The sequence below is a fragment of the Pelophylax lessonae genome, assembly GCF_965119305.1.
Source record: "Pelophylax lessonae genome assembly, chromosome: 1".
Lineage (NCBI taxonomy): Eukaryota > Metazoa > Chordata > Amphibia > Anura > Ranidae > Pelophylax > Pelophylax lessonae.
In genome coordinates, this window is record NC_138768.1 from 310,599,995 (window position 1) to 310,615,628 (window position 15,634).

Sequence of the window (15,634 nt, forward strand, 5' to 3'; positions counted from 1 at the left end):
TTGGAGAACAGGAGAGAGCAGCATAGAAAATGGTAAACTGGAGTATGAATTGTTTCAGAGACAGTTTATTGGGGACTGTTTATCTTATTGTGCTTAATGAGCTAAGCTAAAAACACTGAAGGGGTAATACTACTTTATGTTGCCTTTTACTCCTACAGCTAACGTGTAATACATTTTTACACTTAATACATTTATACAGTACAAAATACACATTCACATCATTATAAAAGCACTCATAGCAGTATTCCATTACAGTATCCAAGTGTAGGCAGTCATCAGGTTACAAACAAGATAGGTTGTTTAGGTTTGTTTTTAAGGGGATATTAAATGCTATGTTTTTTTTTTTTTAAACAAACATGATATACTTACCTGCTCTGTACAGTGGTTTTTCACAGGGCAGCCCAGATGCTCCTTTGTGTCCTCAGTCAGCGCTCCTGGCCCCTCCCTCCTGCCCCCAGAGCAAGCAGCTTGCTCTGGGGGCACATAAGCAGGCTCTTGTATGAGCCGGTGCACTGTGTGTCCATGCAGACACAGAGCCACCGGTCATCCCACCCCCTCTCTCGTCTCATTGGCTCACTGACTGACAGCAGCGGGAGCCAATGGCCTCAATTGTGGTCGCAGCCAATGAGGGAGAGTCCCCAGAGCCAAGGCTCTCGTGCACATGGCTGGATCGAGATGGAGCTAAAAGGTAAGTGATAGAGGGCTTTGGGAGAGTGTTGCTGCACAGAGAAGGTTTTTTTTTTATCTTCATGCACAGAATTGCCTTTTGAACCACTTTAAGCTAAATGTGCATGCAAGTTGGAACAGGTACATATTTTAAGTGCAACTCCAGCCCAAAAAATAATGTTAATGTTTTTTTGGATAGCATAGGGAAGGGGTAACACCCTCGTAACATTTGTTTTGATGTCTGCGCCCCTGTTTAGAAGATTTCACCTGACATTCTGTCCTTGTGACAATTGGATTAAAAATATTTTGGGCTGTGGAAACAAGGATAGGTGATAAAGCGTCAGTGGAGACACCTTTTGTCTCACTTTGTAAGTATGAGCCGTATGCAAGTTGGATGTATGTAAATCAGGGACTGCCTTGTACCTGCAGGTGTAGGTTTCTTCTCAAAATCCTCCATGCTGCGTTCCCTTCACAGCTGCCAGATATTGCCTGGAATATACCTGTGATAAATTCTGAAGTGCTGCAAATATTGGGACACACAGGTATGCATCCTTGTACACAAAAGTCAAATTCTCACTGGGGCAAAGAGGTGATGAAAGATCAGGTGGATCCAAGAGGATATTAAATGACATTTTGTGCTTTAGGATCCAGGATTGGGTGAATGCCCCTTTGGGTACAGTGAACAAGTTGCTGTAAAAGCCTGGAATCCTTTCTGTCACAGGAATTGGAGTAATGACACCCAAGAGAGCTTGGTGGAGCATCATATGAATTGAAGTGCCTATACTTTTTTTCTATGAGGCAGCAAGTAAAACCTTGGACAGAGGGATGGCTGTGGACATAGTATACTTGAATTTAGCAAAAGCTTTTGACACAGTTCCCCACACATTGCTAATGTATAAGGTAAAGTCTACAGGCTTGGAAAGATCAGTTTGTAAGTAGATAGAAAACTGGCTTAAAACACTGAATTCAGACAGAGTAGTGGTTAATGATTCTTACTCTGAATGGTCTAAGGTTATCAGTGGTGTACCCCAAGGTTCAGTGTTTGGACCCTTAATTTTTAATATATTTATAAATGATATATGGTCTGGAATTAAAAGTACCATTTCAGTGTTTGCAGATGACACCAAGCTATGCACTGTTTAATTGGGCAACTATGTGGCAGATGAGGTTTAATGTTGATAAATGTAAAGTTATTCACTTAGGGGCTAGAAACATGCATGCATTATACATACTAGGAGTACAACTGGGGGAATCCACAGTGGAGAAGGATCTGGGTGTTTTGGTAGATCTTAAACTTAATAATAGCATGCAATGCCAAAGCGAGCAAAGTCCTTTCTTAGAGCGAGAGCGATTATTTTACCCCTGTACAAATCATTAGTAACAACTCATCTGGAATATGCAGTTCAGTTTTGGGCACCAGTTCTCAAAAAGGATATCGGGGAACAGGAGAAAGTGCAGAGAAGTGCAACCAAACTGATAAGAGGCATGTAGGAGCTCAGTTATGGGGAAAGATTAGAGGAACTGATTTTATTTAGGAGGAGATTAAGGGAGGAATATGATCAACATGTATAAATACATAAGTGGTCCATATAGTGAATTCGGTGTTGAGTTATTCACTTTAAAAGATATATTCTCCTTTCATAAACAGGTTACCCCCATATTCGGGGTGTAACATGTTATGAATGCACCACCCTCACACCTCCCACTCCGCCAGCTGGTGAGGGATCTTCTCCACCTGCTAGCTGTCAAAATTGAAAACTACAAGGTCGGGAGCCTTTGCGACTGTTGGCTTGCAATTTTCAATGAACTACCGAAGCGATGTCAGCGCCATGGTAGTTCATTCATTCTTCCTGTCAGCATGTATCGGCTTTCACGTACGAGCAAGCCTATACACTGACAGGTCTGCAGGAAACCTTTAAATCCAAACCATCACTCCAGTCCGGAAGAGTCTGGTATGCATTGGAAGGGGACCCACATTTTTTTTATTATTATAATTTTTTACTGCCAGCATGTTTCTTTTACATTCAGCTGCCACTGGAGAACCCACTGACAGCTGATAAGTCATCCGTTGTTTAGAACGCGTTAGCCGGCTTCCTGGCCCGCTCCATAGCAACCAGCTCAATGCGAAAAATGAACGCATTAGAAAATGAGGTAAATACCGCTCAATCGAACACCAAATTCGTTATTTAAACGCAAAATTCTTAATGAATTGCACTTTAAAAACGGATTAACTGCAAGAGCTATTTTACCGCATTTTAATTGCTGTTAAAGTGTTACTAAACCCACAACAGTAAAAGCAGTCTGTATATGCAGTAAAGCATGCTGATTATACTCTCTGTGGAACCTAAGGAGTAATCCTGTGCATTAAAGCTGCACAATCATTTAAACCCCCCCCCCCCCCCCCCTCACAATCTTAAAATGGCATGTCCTCGATTCTTACAGAGCTGTTCTCTGCTCATTTACAGCTCTCCCAAAAAAAAAAAAAAAATAAGCCTCTGGGTTAATGTTTATCAACATTGTTAAGGCTGCTAGATAACTATAAACACGTTTTACAATCATTAAGCCCCGGTTCACACTACTGCGTGTGCGGGGTTCGCATGTCATGTCGGAGCGCACTGCTCCGACATGACATGCGATCAGCTGTGCGGTGCGAGTTTAGCCATACAGTTTGTATGGCTAAATTCGCATCGCACCCGCAGCAAACACGCACAGGAGGCATTTTTGCTGCCGCATCAGGATCGGATCGCACAGCGGTTCACACTTGTGCGATCCGATCCTGTGCGAACTGCACGATCGCACTGCGATATGCAATCAAACTGGGGGTGTCGTTAAGATTACATTGACACCCCCAGCGGATCGCATATGGCAGTGTGAACTGCCGGGGGTGCGTGTGCGATGCGGGAACAGGCTGCGGATTCGCAGCCTTCCCGCATCGCATCAGTGTGAACCGAGCATTAGGCTCCGTTCACATATAGGCGTTGGTGTTTTTCAGGCGTTTGTTTATCGTTTTTCAGGCGTTTTTATAGGCGTTTTTGCAAGCGTTTTACAGGCGTTTTTAACAGGTGTTTTAGGTGACCAATGGAAAAGCAGAGTGTTTTTTTTTACAACATTTGCAAAGGAACCTCCCAGGGACCTCCTCCTCTGCATTGGACCTCCCAGGGACCTCCTCTTCTGCATGATCTTTTTTTTTATGGTTCTGGACATGCTACAGAGCTGAAACTTCACAGGTACACTTTTTAGACCCCCCAGACACTAAATCCAAAGAAATCTTTTTTTTTATTTTTTTTTTTATTTTTTCAATAATTGGCTCTCTATCAAAAACGACAATTTTTAAGAACTTTTTTTTGCCTGATTCATAGTCCCTGGGGCATGACCCAGAACCCTAGGCACTTTTTAGGGGCATTTATTGGGTTTTAGGGCTTCAAAATGGTGTTTTTTGATTCCATATATATGTCTACATTACGGTCACCTTGGCATAGCAGAGTCAATTTACCCTAAACTACATTACGGTCACCTTGGCATGGAAGAGTTTGGTCACCCTGGCATAGTAGAGTCAGTTCACTGTAAACTACATTACGGTCACCCTGGTATGGCAGCAGGCTAAGTCAGCTAAACTTCGTTACGGTCACCCTGGTATGGCAGCAGGCTAAGTCAGTAAAGTTCATTACGGTCACCTTGTCATGGAAGAGTTTGGTCACCCTGGCATAGGAGAATCAGTTCACCTAAACTTTGTTATGGTCACCTTGGCATGGAAGAGTTTGGTCACCCTGGCATAGCAGAGTCAGTTCACCTAAACTTCGTTACGGTCACCTTGGCATGGAAGAGTTTGGTCACCCTGGCATAGCAGAGTCAGTTCACCTAAACTTCGTTACGGTCACCTTGGCATGGAAGAGTTTGGTCACCCTGGCATTGCAGAGTCAGTTCACCTAAACTTTGTTACGGTCACCCTGGCATAGTAGAGTCAGTTCACAGTCACCTTGAGTTCGGTCACCCTGGCATAGCAGAGTCAGTTCACCTAAACTACATTACGGTCACCCTGGTATGGCAGCAGGCTAAGTCAGTAAAGTTCATTACGGTCACCTTGGTATGGCAGGGTCTGGTCACCTAAACTGCCTAACTGCTGTTCTCCATGTTTCAGGAAAATGTGCTCACAGCAGAGGCATGCCAAGGGGGTGGAGACCTGGGTGGAGAGCTGGGTGGAGAGTTGTGCTGTTTGAGCTGATCAGGAGCAACTAAACGCTTGTAAAACGCCTGTGAAACACCAAATATCACTTTACTTTGAGGTCTATGGGACAAAACGCCTGTGATCTGCCCAAAAAGAAGCTCAAGTACTTTTTTGAGCGTTGGGCGTTTTCTTTAGGGCGTCAAAACGCTCAGATGTGAACAGGGGTCATTGCAATGAATGGGATTTGTCTTGTTTGAGAGCTGATTAGTGAGCAGAAAAACGCTCCAAAAACGCCTACATGTGAACGGAGCCTTAGTTCTTTTAGATCAAAGGAATGAACTTCCATCTGTGAGGGCAGTTTACCTCGAAAGACTTATGCTGGCCATACACGCACAGAATTTCGGCCATTTGCAGACTGAACGATTATTCGTCGGTCGAAAGCGAGTTGGCCACTAACTTACAGAATAAACTCTTTTACATAATCGTTTTCGTGATCATAATGATCGTTCAATAACATGCACAATATGAGTCAGAATATTATTTTCGTTTCAATTTTACCATACACATAAAAACAATAAAAGTTTTCGCTATGGATCTATCGACATTAGCCGGGCACATGATCGAAATCGTCTGTAAACTTGTGTTCACTAACGGCCCGATTTTCCAACGATCTTTCCTAAAACAACCATTTTCAGCCGAAATTCTGTGCGTGTATGGCCAGCATAAGCCTTTTTTTGACACTTGTTGCTTACAAGTTAAAAATCAGTATTTTTTGCTAGAAAATTACTTGGAACCCCCAAATATTCTATATATATTTTTTTTTTTTAGCAGAGACCCTAGAGAATAAAATGGCGATCGTTGCAATCTTTTATGTCACGCTGTATTTGCGCAGAAGTCTTTCAAACACAGTTTTTTTGGGGAAAAAATACACTTTAATGAATTAAAAAAATAAACAGTAAAGTTGGCCCAATTTTTGTATAATGTAAAAGATGTTACGCCAACAATCGTGAGCTTTATCCTAAGCAAAAAAATTGTGATTCTCATTTTAACCAGAATCGTGAAGCTCTACTATGCATTGTGGATAAAGGCGGTTTGATCAAGTCTTGTCCGATCCTCTTCTTCCATGGTCTCCAAAAAATAACCTGATATTTATAGAGCCAGGGGATGGGCTGCACATGCTCAGTTTGGTGTGTATTTTTTTTTTCTTTTCTTGGGAGAGTGCATGTGATCAGCACAGGGCCATTTGGCGCTGCCCAGAAAGAGAATCAGGGGAGAATGAAAACTCCTCCTACAAGCTTTACTAGGATTTGATGCAAGTCACAAGGCTGCTATATACTGCTAATGAGAAAAGGTATTTATCTGTTTATATTTACTAAATAATTTCATTCCATGTTCTGTGTACTCTGGGAGACCAGATATAGTGAATGCAGGTTCTGGGTTTAGTAACACTTTTACTCTTAATGAATTGACCCCAATGTGCAATATATGAACATTGAAATATAACAAAGTGCTAAAACAGACACAAAATTAAATGAAAGTTGTGTAGTGTCGATATTCATATAGTAACCAAGTACTTTTGTGTGTGTGTGGTTTTTTTTTAGCCCCCTCCCCCTGCTGATGTGTATATCTGTATTGCTAAATGTATACTTTTGATGAAATGTTATGGATCGATATGAAGCTAGTTTGTTCACAGGTGCCCATAAATTCTTTATTCTCTGTATCTGGTTTATCTTTTTTTATTCTCAGTCATGTCCATGTTTATGTAGGATTTCATTAATAACGGAATTTTTGTAAAATCTTACCTGTAAAATTCCCTTCTCTGAGTCCTCCGACAGTCGCCGCCTCTTCATATTCGTCACATATGGGGTATTAGACTTTGCTCCGAAGGAGTAGCTAGGCAACAGAATGTGTTAACATTAAAGCTTTTAACATATCCCACCCTCAAGGGGTGGTCCCCTCAGTCAATACCCTCCTACTTCCTGCAACCATATCTCAGTTTCAGTGGAATAGCAGTAGAGTATACAACCAAACCCCAAAAGAGGGGCGGGGGCGGCGACTGTCGGAGGACTCAGAGAAAGGAATTTTACAGGTAAGATTTTACAAAAATTCAGTTTTCTCTTACGTCCTCCGACAGTCGCCGCCTCTTCATATTCGTCACATATGGGGACGTCCCAAAGCAGTGCAAACATGAGGGGTGGGAAACGCATCCGCGCCGAAAGGCAACGCAGTCTCCGCATCAAAGAAAGAAACCTTACCAAAGGAAGGAAACCAGCTGGGCTACAGGAAAAACAAGTGCTCAACAGGAGCAACAACCCAGGAAAAGACAAATAACCAGGGGATAAAAAACGTATCCCAACAGCCAGAGGTCCCCAACAAGGGACCCTAGGGAATTGCTGCACTAAGAACCTTGCGGCCAAAGGAAGCATCCGCCGATGCCTGAACATCTACTTTGTAGAATTTTGTAAAAGTGTGCACGGTCGACCAGGTCGCCGCCTTACACACCTGGGCTACAGAAGCCCTATGACGACAGGCCCAAGACGTACTCAGAGATCTAGTAGAGTGCGCCTTCACAGGCACAGGGGGAACCTTCCCCTGCAAAGCATAGGCCTGTTCAATGGTCTGCCTGATCCATTTGGCGATGGTAGAGGCCGACGCCGCCATGCCCTTCCGAGGACCCTCTGGAAGAACAAACAAGGAGTCCGTCTTTCGAAAAGACTCAGTCGATTTAGGGTAAACCCTTACTGCCCGAACAACATCCAAAGAATGTAATCTCACCTCCTTTGGATGTTTAGGCTTCGCGCACAGCGAAGGCAAGACAATATCCTCATTAAGATGGAATTCCGAAACTCGCTTCGGAAGAAAAGAAGGATTAGGTCGCAAGACCACCTTATCCAAATGAACAACCAGATACGGAGACTTGCAGGACAAAGCCGCCAGCTCCGATACTCTGCGAGCCGAAGTGATCGCAACCAAAAAGGTGACCTTTTTGGACAACATAGACAACGAGATCTCCCTGATCTGTTCAAAAGGAGCACGTTATAACACAGATAGAACGAGATTCAAGTCCCAAGGGGGCAGAGGATACCTCCTAGGAGGAACCAGATGCCGCACTCCCTGAACAAAAGTGCCAACCAAGGAGTTGGAAGCCACGGGACGTTGAAACAGAACGGCCATCGCAGACACCTGACCCTTTATCGTAGCCAGCGCCAAACGCTGATCGACACCCGTTTGAAGGAAGGACAGCACTCGGGAAACCGAGTACGTGCGGGGTGAAAACCCCCTGGACTCACACCAGGCAAAATAGGCCTTCCAAGTACGGTAATAAACCTTCCCCGAGAAAGACTTCCTCGCGCTGATCAAGGTATGAACGACCTCTGGGGAGAGACCCTTCTCCTTCAGGACCTCGGTCTCAACAGCCAGGCTGTCAAAGCCAGCGACTGTAAAGCAGGATGGTATATCGGTCCTTGAGACAGGAGATCGTCTCGAAGAGGCAGACGCCACGGGGCGTCGACCGCCAGATTCACGAGGTCTGCGTACCAGGACCGGCGAGGCCAGTCCGGTGCCACAAGAATCACCGTGCTGCGTTCCGAGTGTAACCTGCGAAGGAACCTGGACAGCAACTGAATCGGTGGAAACGCGTACATCAGCCCGTACTGATGCCACGGGGCCACTAACGCGTCCGACGCGTCTGCCCAAGGGTCGCGCGTCCTTGCCACGAACCTTCTCACCTTGTTGTTGAGACGAGACGCGAACAGGTCCACATCTGGAAGACCCCACTTCGCGCACAACATCTGGAAGACAGCCGGGTGGAGAGACCATTCCCCCTGATCCAGGGTCTGGCGACTCAGATAGTCCGCCTGCCAGTTCTCCACCCCCGGAATGTGAACCGCCGTTATCGCCGGGACATGAGTCTCGGCCCAAGACAGAATGTCGGCCACTTCTTGAGCCGCTCGGGCACTCCTGGTGCCCCCTTGGTGGTTGATGTAGGCCACCGCCGTGGCATTGTCTGTCTGCATCCGAACCGGGCAGCCCTGCAGCCGGTCCGTCCAGCGATGAAGACAGAGATTTATCGCACGCAATTCCAGAATGTTGATCGGAAGGGAGGACTCCCCCTCCGACCAAGTCCCCTGGGCGGACAGAACGCCCAGAACACCACCCCAGCCCGACAGGCTGGCATCCGTGGTGATTACCGTCCACGAGATAGGACGAAACGACTTGCCCCCGGACACCATCGGGGACTGGAGCCACCACAGAAGGTCTCTTCTGGTGCGATGACTCAACGAGATTTGAAGATCCAGAGATTGAGGTCGCCCGTCCCACATGGACAGGATCTCCGCTTGGAGACCCCGCGTGTGAAACTGGGCGAAGGGAATCGCCTCGAAGGCCGAGACCATCAATCCCAGACATCTCATGCACGTCCGCGGAGACGAGTGCGGAACGTCCCTGAGGGACCTGACTTCCTCCTGAAGAGTTCTGAGTTTGTCTTCCGGCAGGAAGACCTTCGCCTGCACCGAGTCCAGAATCATTCCCAGGTAGGGAAGACGAACCGACGGACTCAGTGTCGACTTTGGAAAATTTATCGTCCAACCAAACTCCTGCAGAGTTTGCATCGTGACAGACAGGTCCTTCTCCAGACCCTGGCTGGTCGCAGACCGAACCAGAATGTCGTCCAGATACCCCAGGACAGAAATGCCCTGGGCCCTCAATAATGACAGAACCGGTGCAAGCACCTTGGTGAAGACCCGCGGAGCCGAGGCGAGACCAAAAGGCAACGCCACGAACTGGTAGTGATCCTCCGCAATGGCAAATCGAAGGTACCTCTGGTGACCCTCGAAAATGGGGATGTGAAGATACACATCCTTCAAATCGATGGAGGCCATGAATTCCCCCGGAACCAGGGCAGCCACCACCGACCGCAGGGATTCCATGCGGAACTTGCGAACCCGCACAGAGCGGTTCAGAGCCTTCAAGTCCAGAATTGGACGAACCTTGCCCTCCTTTCTGGGCACGGTGAACAGATTGGAATAAAACCCCCGAAATCTGTCCCGATGAGGCACCGGAACTACCACTCCCTGAGCCCTCAGGTCCCGCACCGCCAGGTGCAGGTCCTGTAAACGCTCTGGAGACAGTTGAAGATTTGAGGGAAAAAATCTGCTCTCCGGCCGAGAGAGAAACTCGATCTTGTAACCAGATCGAACGATCTCCTGAACCCATCTGTCCCGCACGCGGGCCAACCAGGGCTGAAGAAAACCGAGCAAGCGTCCCCCCACCCCAAAACTGGGTGAGGGCGCCCCTTCAGGCCGCACTGTTATGGGCTGCGGATCCGGACTGACCGGACTTCTGTTTTCCAGACCAGGGCTTCTTCTGAGAGCCTTGACCTTTGAACGGTTTGCCCTTGTAGTGCGACCGAAAGGCACGAAAGGACCCCTGAGAGGGCCGAAAATTAGCATGCTTCTTCCCAGAAGCCCCCTTAGCCTTGGGGAAATGGGGCAAGAGAGTGCTCTTACCCCCGGTGATCCCCTTAATCAACACATCCAAGGACTCCCCAAAAAGGCGAGACCCATCATAAGGCAGATTGGCTAAGGTCTTACGTGAAGACTGGTCCACCGACCAACATTTCAACCAAACCAGGCGGCGAGACAACACCGCCACGCTGTGCACACGTGCAGCCAACGGGACTAGGTCCAAGTCCGCATCACACAGATACATGACACCCTGGTGGATTTGATCCACCATATCCAGGGTCGCCGGCGAGGCCGAATCGGCCACTAGGACGCGCCTAAGCATCTGCGTCCAACTTACGACCGCCTGGGCCGCCATGAGAGAGGCAAACAGAGCCTTAAGCATAGAACCCGTAACAGAATAAGTATGACGGGCAAGAGACTCCAATCTCCTATCCGTGGCATCACGTAACACAGGGGAATCCTCTGCAGGAATCGCAGTGGATTTGTTTAAAACCGCAATTGCGTGATCCACTGGGGGTGGCACACACCACCTCTCATCAGTGGAAGGCGAGAAAGGATAACGCAGCTTGAACCTACTTGGTACAGCAAAAGGTTTGCGCAGATTGCGCCATTGTTCCTTAACAGCGCGCTGAAAATCATCATTGCAGGGAAAAACCTGCGGCGTCCTGCGTTTTCTCTGCGTCCCATAAGCCGCCAAGGCAGCGGGGGGACACACTTCATCCTGCAAACGCAGCGTTTGTTTAATGGAAGCAATCAATTCATCCATGATTGCAAGCTCTTCAGGCGAGCCAGGGGGAGAATTATCAACCCCTTCAACTTCAGCCTCCACCTCGGACCCCACTAGATCCAGGGAGGAGCGGGACCCCGATAAAGAGGCCCCCGCCAGAACAGCCCCATCACCTTCACCCTCAGAATCAGAGGAAAGAGAAACTCTGGGTCTTTTAGTAGATTGAGCAGCCACCAGCATCTGCACCTGAGCAGCAAGGCCAGCCGCAATAGTGGCTAAATCCCCCCCTGGGGAGGGAAACAGCGGTCCCCTGGCTTTCCACCAAGGCGGTGGAAAGCCAGGAAATTTGCCCTCCTGAGAATCCATTGCCCCTATTACAAATGCCGGATAATAAAGGGTTAACCGCCCCTTTAACAAGCGCGGCGAGCACAGCCCACCGCACCACACACAAGCACAATGAGACCCCCACAGGGACAATAAAACTGACACAGGCAATGGATAGGAAGGATATAACCTGAGGAGACCCTCGCCGCTGCTGCTGCCTCGATCGGTGTTCCTGAAGAGGAAGTGATGCTGCCAGGGCGCTCTATAAAAAGCCTATGGGAGGCTACAAGAAAATGGCCGCCATGCATGTAGAACATGCGGCCGGAGCGAGTGTAGGCAAAATGGCGCTGTTTGGCGCCGAAACCGCCGCTCCACAGTACAGTAATGCACACATGTCATCCATGTATAAAAAAAACATGTCAGATCGCCGCAGCGATCGCTGTATAGTGCCCAAACATGCCCAAAACATGCCCCACAGCACACAGCTTCTCACACTGACAAGGCTGACACACACAGTGTCACACAGCTCCCCCTCCTTGCAGCCCACAGCATGCAGCCGAGTGATAGGGAGACAAACAGTGAGAACAGAGGCAGGTTACACAGTCCCAGACTGACACCCCCCCAGACAGACAGGTCCCCACATAGATACACTTACCTCACAATGGCGTGGGGGACCCGCACAGGCGAACAAGCCGCTGCACATGAGGCAGGGAGAGTCGCATACAAGACGCACAGAATGGGGGTTAAGAAACCGCACAGCGTCCAGTGAGGTAGCCACCTCACCAATCATCCCTGCACCGAACAGGGATGGGTCGTTCACTGTGCCAGGAGCGTTACCTGGCTGAACGCTCGATGGCAGGCTGGGAAGCCACTGACCCACGACCTGCGACCAGGGGGATCAGCCCAAGACCCAGCCCGCATGATCCTCTTCATCCGAAGAACTAACTAACGCTGACAAAAAGAACAGCTAAGTAAAGGTAGAGAGAAAACTCAAACAAAAAATCAAAAAAGAAGAAAGTCTGGGGCACAAAGCCCCAGCACAGAGAGAGCCAGCCACTCCTGACAAGCTAGACATTGAAACTGAGATATGGTTGCAGGAAGTAGGAGGGTATTGACTGAGGGGACCACCCCTTGAGGGTGGGATATGTTAAAAGCTTTAATGTTAACATATTCTGTTGCCTAGCTAATCCTTCGGAGCAAAGTCTAATACCCCATATGTGACGAATATGAAGAGGCGGCGACTGTCGGAGGACGTAAGAGAAATATAATTTTTACTGTTTTGAAACCTTTTTTACCTACTGTGGCTGAGATATTTGATTACTTTCCCATTATTATTGTTATTATTTTCAATACTTTGGGGGTTGCTGGATTATGCTCTTTAATTCAGATTGAATCCAGTACCCAGAGCATGCGATTGATTTCAGTGGAACCAGGATAAATATTCTGCTCGGAGTCTCTCTAATGAGCTTGTCAGCTGAATCATGGATTAGGCTACATAAACATGGTGTATGCCAGACGCTAAAGGGCCCCTAAAAACATTTTACTGGATGAAACTCATACAGTGGAGCTCTTGCGCTGTCACGCTGCTGTATCAGTTTTCTGATCTGCGGCAATTCATGAGTTTTCTATTGTATTCGGATCTTTAAACAAACCATACTGCACCATGGTCCTGTATATTTGTGCGCTCCATATGCTTGCTTGGCAGCATAACTATTTTGTGGTGGTATTGCTGAAAGCAACAATGGAAAGGATGGTGACTGGCTGTATGTGACATCCCTGCAGTCTGGACGAGTAAGGAAGCATGGCTTTGGGATTCTGCTGTGCTTTAAAAATGCACTGTAGATTTAAAGCAGAGTTCTGGGCAAAAACATTTTTTTTTTTTACCTAAAAATACCCCCGGGACAGTCAGGGCTAGTGCATTTAAGCAACAATAGCCTCTGAACAGTCCCCTGTTTCACTTACCTGTAAGAAGAAATGCTTACCTTGAAAATGTCTTGTCCAGCGCTGCCATCTCAGGTGTGGGCAGCTGAAGCCGGAGCGTCCCTCTTCGTGTCCTCTTCCGTGACGTCGGAGTCCCAGAATGCCCTGCTCGTCACTTCCCTGCACAGCTTCTGGTTCAGCAGGGAATGACGCGCCTGCCCCGGAAGTGATAAATGACTCCGGTGCATGCTCATTGACTGCTGGGATCGATGACGCTCATCTCCCAGGAGTCAATGCAAGGAGGAAGTGACAGCGTGGGCCGTAGCCGCAGAGGGAGGAAGAGGAAGGAAGGCAAGTATATTTTCATTAAAAACAAGGTAAGTGAAAAAAAAAAAATTTATAATCATCAATTCTTTTTCAGGTTTGTGTAAGCTAGCGGACAGTGAAAAGTTTTTTTTTTTAGGGTGGAACTCCGCTTTAAAGTTCTGGTGAGTGTGTAATCCACTCATTGGTGTGGGGTGTCATCGTGATGTTTTGAGGTTGTGTATTTCACTTGTGGGATTTGCGCACTTTTGGGACTATATATATTTTGATTGACTTTTGTGCAAGATCACTTTTTCTTTTGGGTTATTCATGACTGAAAAAATGCTATCCTATGAAAGCCACATGAATCACTTGCTACTTAAGAGGCAGGTTTCCAATCTCCATAGAGAAAGAGTTAGAATAGTGTGCGCAATGGGAAAGTCTTTGCATGCTTAGGGGCACTAAAGAAATCAAGACTGTAAAGAACACTGGCAGAAGCCGCAGGCTGGTCCACTAATTTCAGGGTGATGCTCACTGCATCAATTGGAGAAAAACTGTCCTCTTAGTTTATAAGAAGAGGAATGCGTCTTCCTGTAGGATAAGCTCATTGGGCAAAGACTGGAATGATTCAGAATCAGGCAGTTTCCAAGGCTCAAAAGCTGCTAATGGATAAATCAGATAGAGACTCTGTGGGGGGAGATGTGATGGTGTGCTTGTGGCAAATAACTGGTAATCTGGACCATAACGTTCTGCAGGACTGCGGTAAAAAACCTCAGCTGAAAAGGCAGAGAAACCAGTCAGAACTAACAGCGCTAAAGAGGACCGATGACAAAACAGACTCTAGGAGCAGAGGGAAACATGATTACAGGCTGCAGACGCTGGACCATCTATGAGAGTGCTACAAGCAACCCAGTGACCATGAATATGGTGTGAAAGGGGAGCACCTGTTGCAGAGGGACTTGGACCCCATCTTTTCTAGAATCAGATATGTTGTGACCCCATGGCAGTAAGGCACTGTAAGGCTCAGAGTAAGAAACAAAGGCCGCAGGCAAACAAACCCAAAAAGACAACAGCAGATGAGGGACACTGTACATGGGCAGCATGAACAGACCAAAGCTCCATGTGGGTCTTTTGCAACCAGGAGCACCAGTGGAGAGATGCTTCCTTGATCGTATAGGGCTGGAAAAGGCACGAGATTGACAGAAATCACATTTAACGCTTCCAGCTTTTATTGCTTGCACTGGGGATACATGCTCCAGGAACAAGTGTCTAAGAGGAATTCCTCTACATTCCTGTTGAGTCTGGGACAGGAAGCAAGGGGGAATTTCTCCAATATTACAGAAAAAAAAAAAAAAAACACCTAATAGGGGTTTTACCCTACTCTATCCAAAGCGAAATAGAAAGGTTCTGACTATACATACACCTTAACCACAGTACAATGGTTTTATGTGATAACGACATTCAACCCCACCCCACCACCCAACCCCCAGATTCTGCAACAGGGTTTTGGAATCCAGCGGAGCCCTGCGGCACATCTATTCACAGCGCATGTGCAATGACAGTGGGTATGGAAGACCTAAATCTCGCTGTGTCTGTGCAGATATGCTGAAGGAATCTGCTGTGACCCAAAATGTGAGTAACAAAGATGGCAACTCTGTGAAGGGTGCAAAGTTCCTCTTTAACCACTTGCCGACCAGCCACAGGTTCCCGCGAATCGCCGTACCTGTACAGCAGTTTTCTAAAGCGATCCTGGGGGGCGTGCGCGCGTCCACTCGTCAGCGGGGAAGCTGATCCATGGGGCCAGCGGCTGTGATTGCCGTCAGGCACCCGCGATCACAGCAGACCGTTGTTCTCTCAGCTATCAACACAGAGTTCCTGTGTTACTCCTATTTAGGAACACAGGTCTCTGTGTTCATTTCACAAGCCCACCCCCCCCCCCCTCCCCCCAGTTATAAAACACCCCCTAGGCTCACATTTAACACTTATCGCCCCTGAGTTATTTTTAGCACTGATTACTGTAGTAAAGTCACTGATTCCCCCAAAAGTATCAAAAATGTCAGTTAG

General features: G+C 47.4%; 1 protein-coding gene across 1 annotated transcript in view; it reads right to left on the reverse strand.

The window, feature by feature from the left end:
- Positions 1 to 15,634, reverse strand: part of PES1 (pescadillo ribosomal biogenesis factor 1) — a 207,981-nt gene that overhangs the window by 35,776 nt on the left and 156,571 nt on the right. The gene's annotated exons all lie outside the window — the stretch shown is intronic.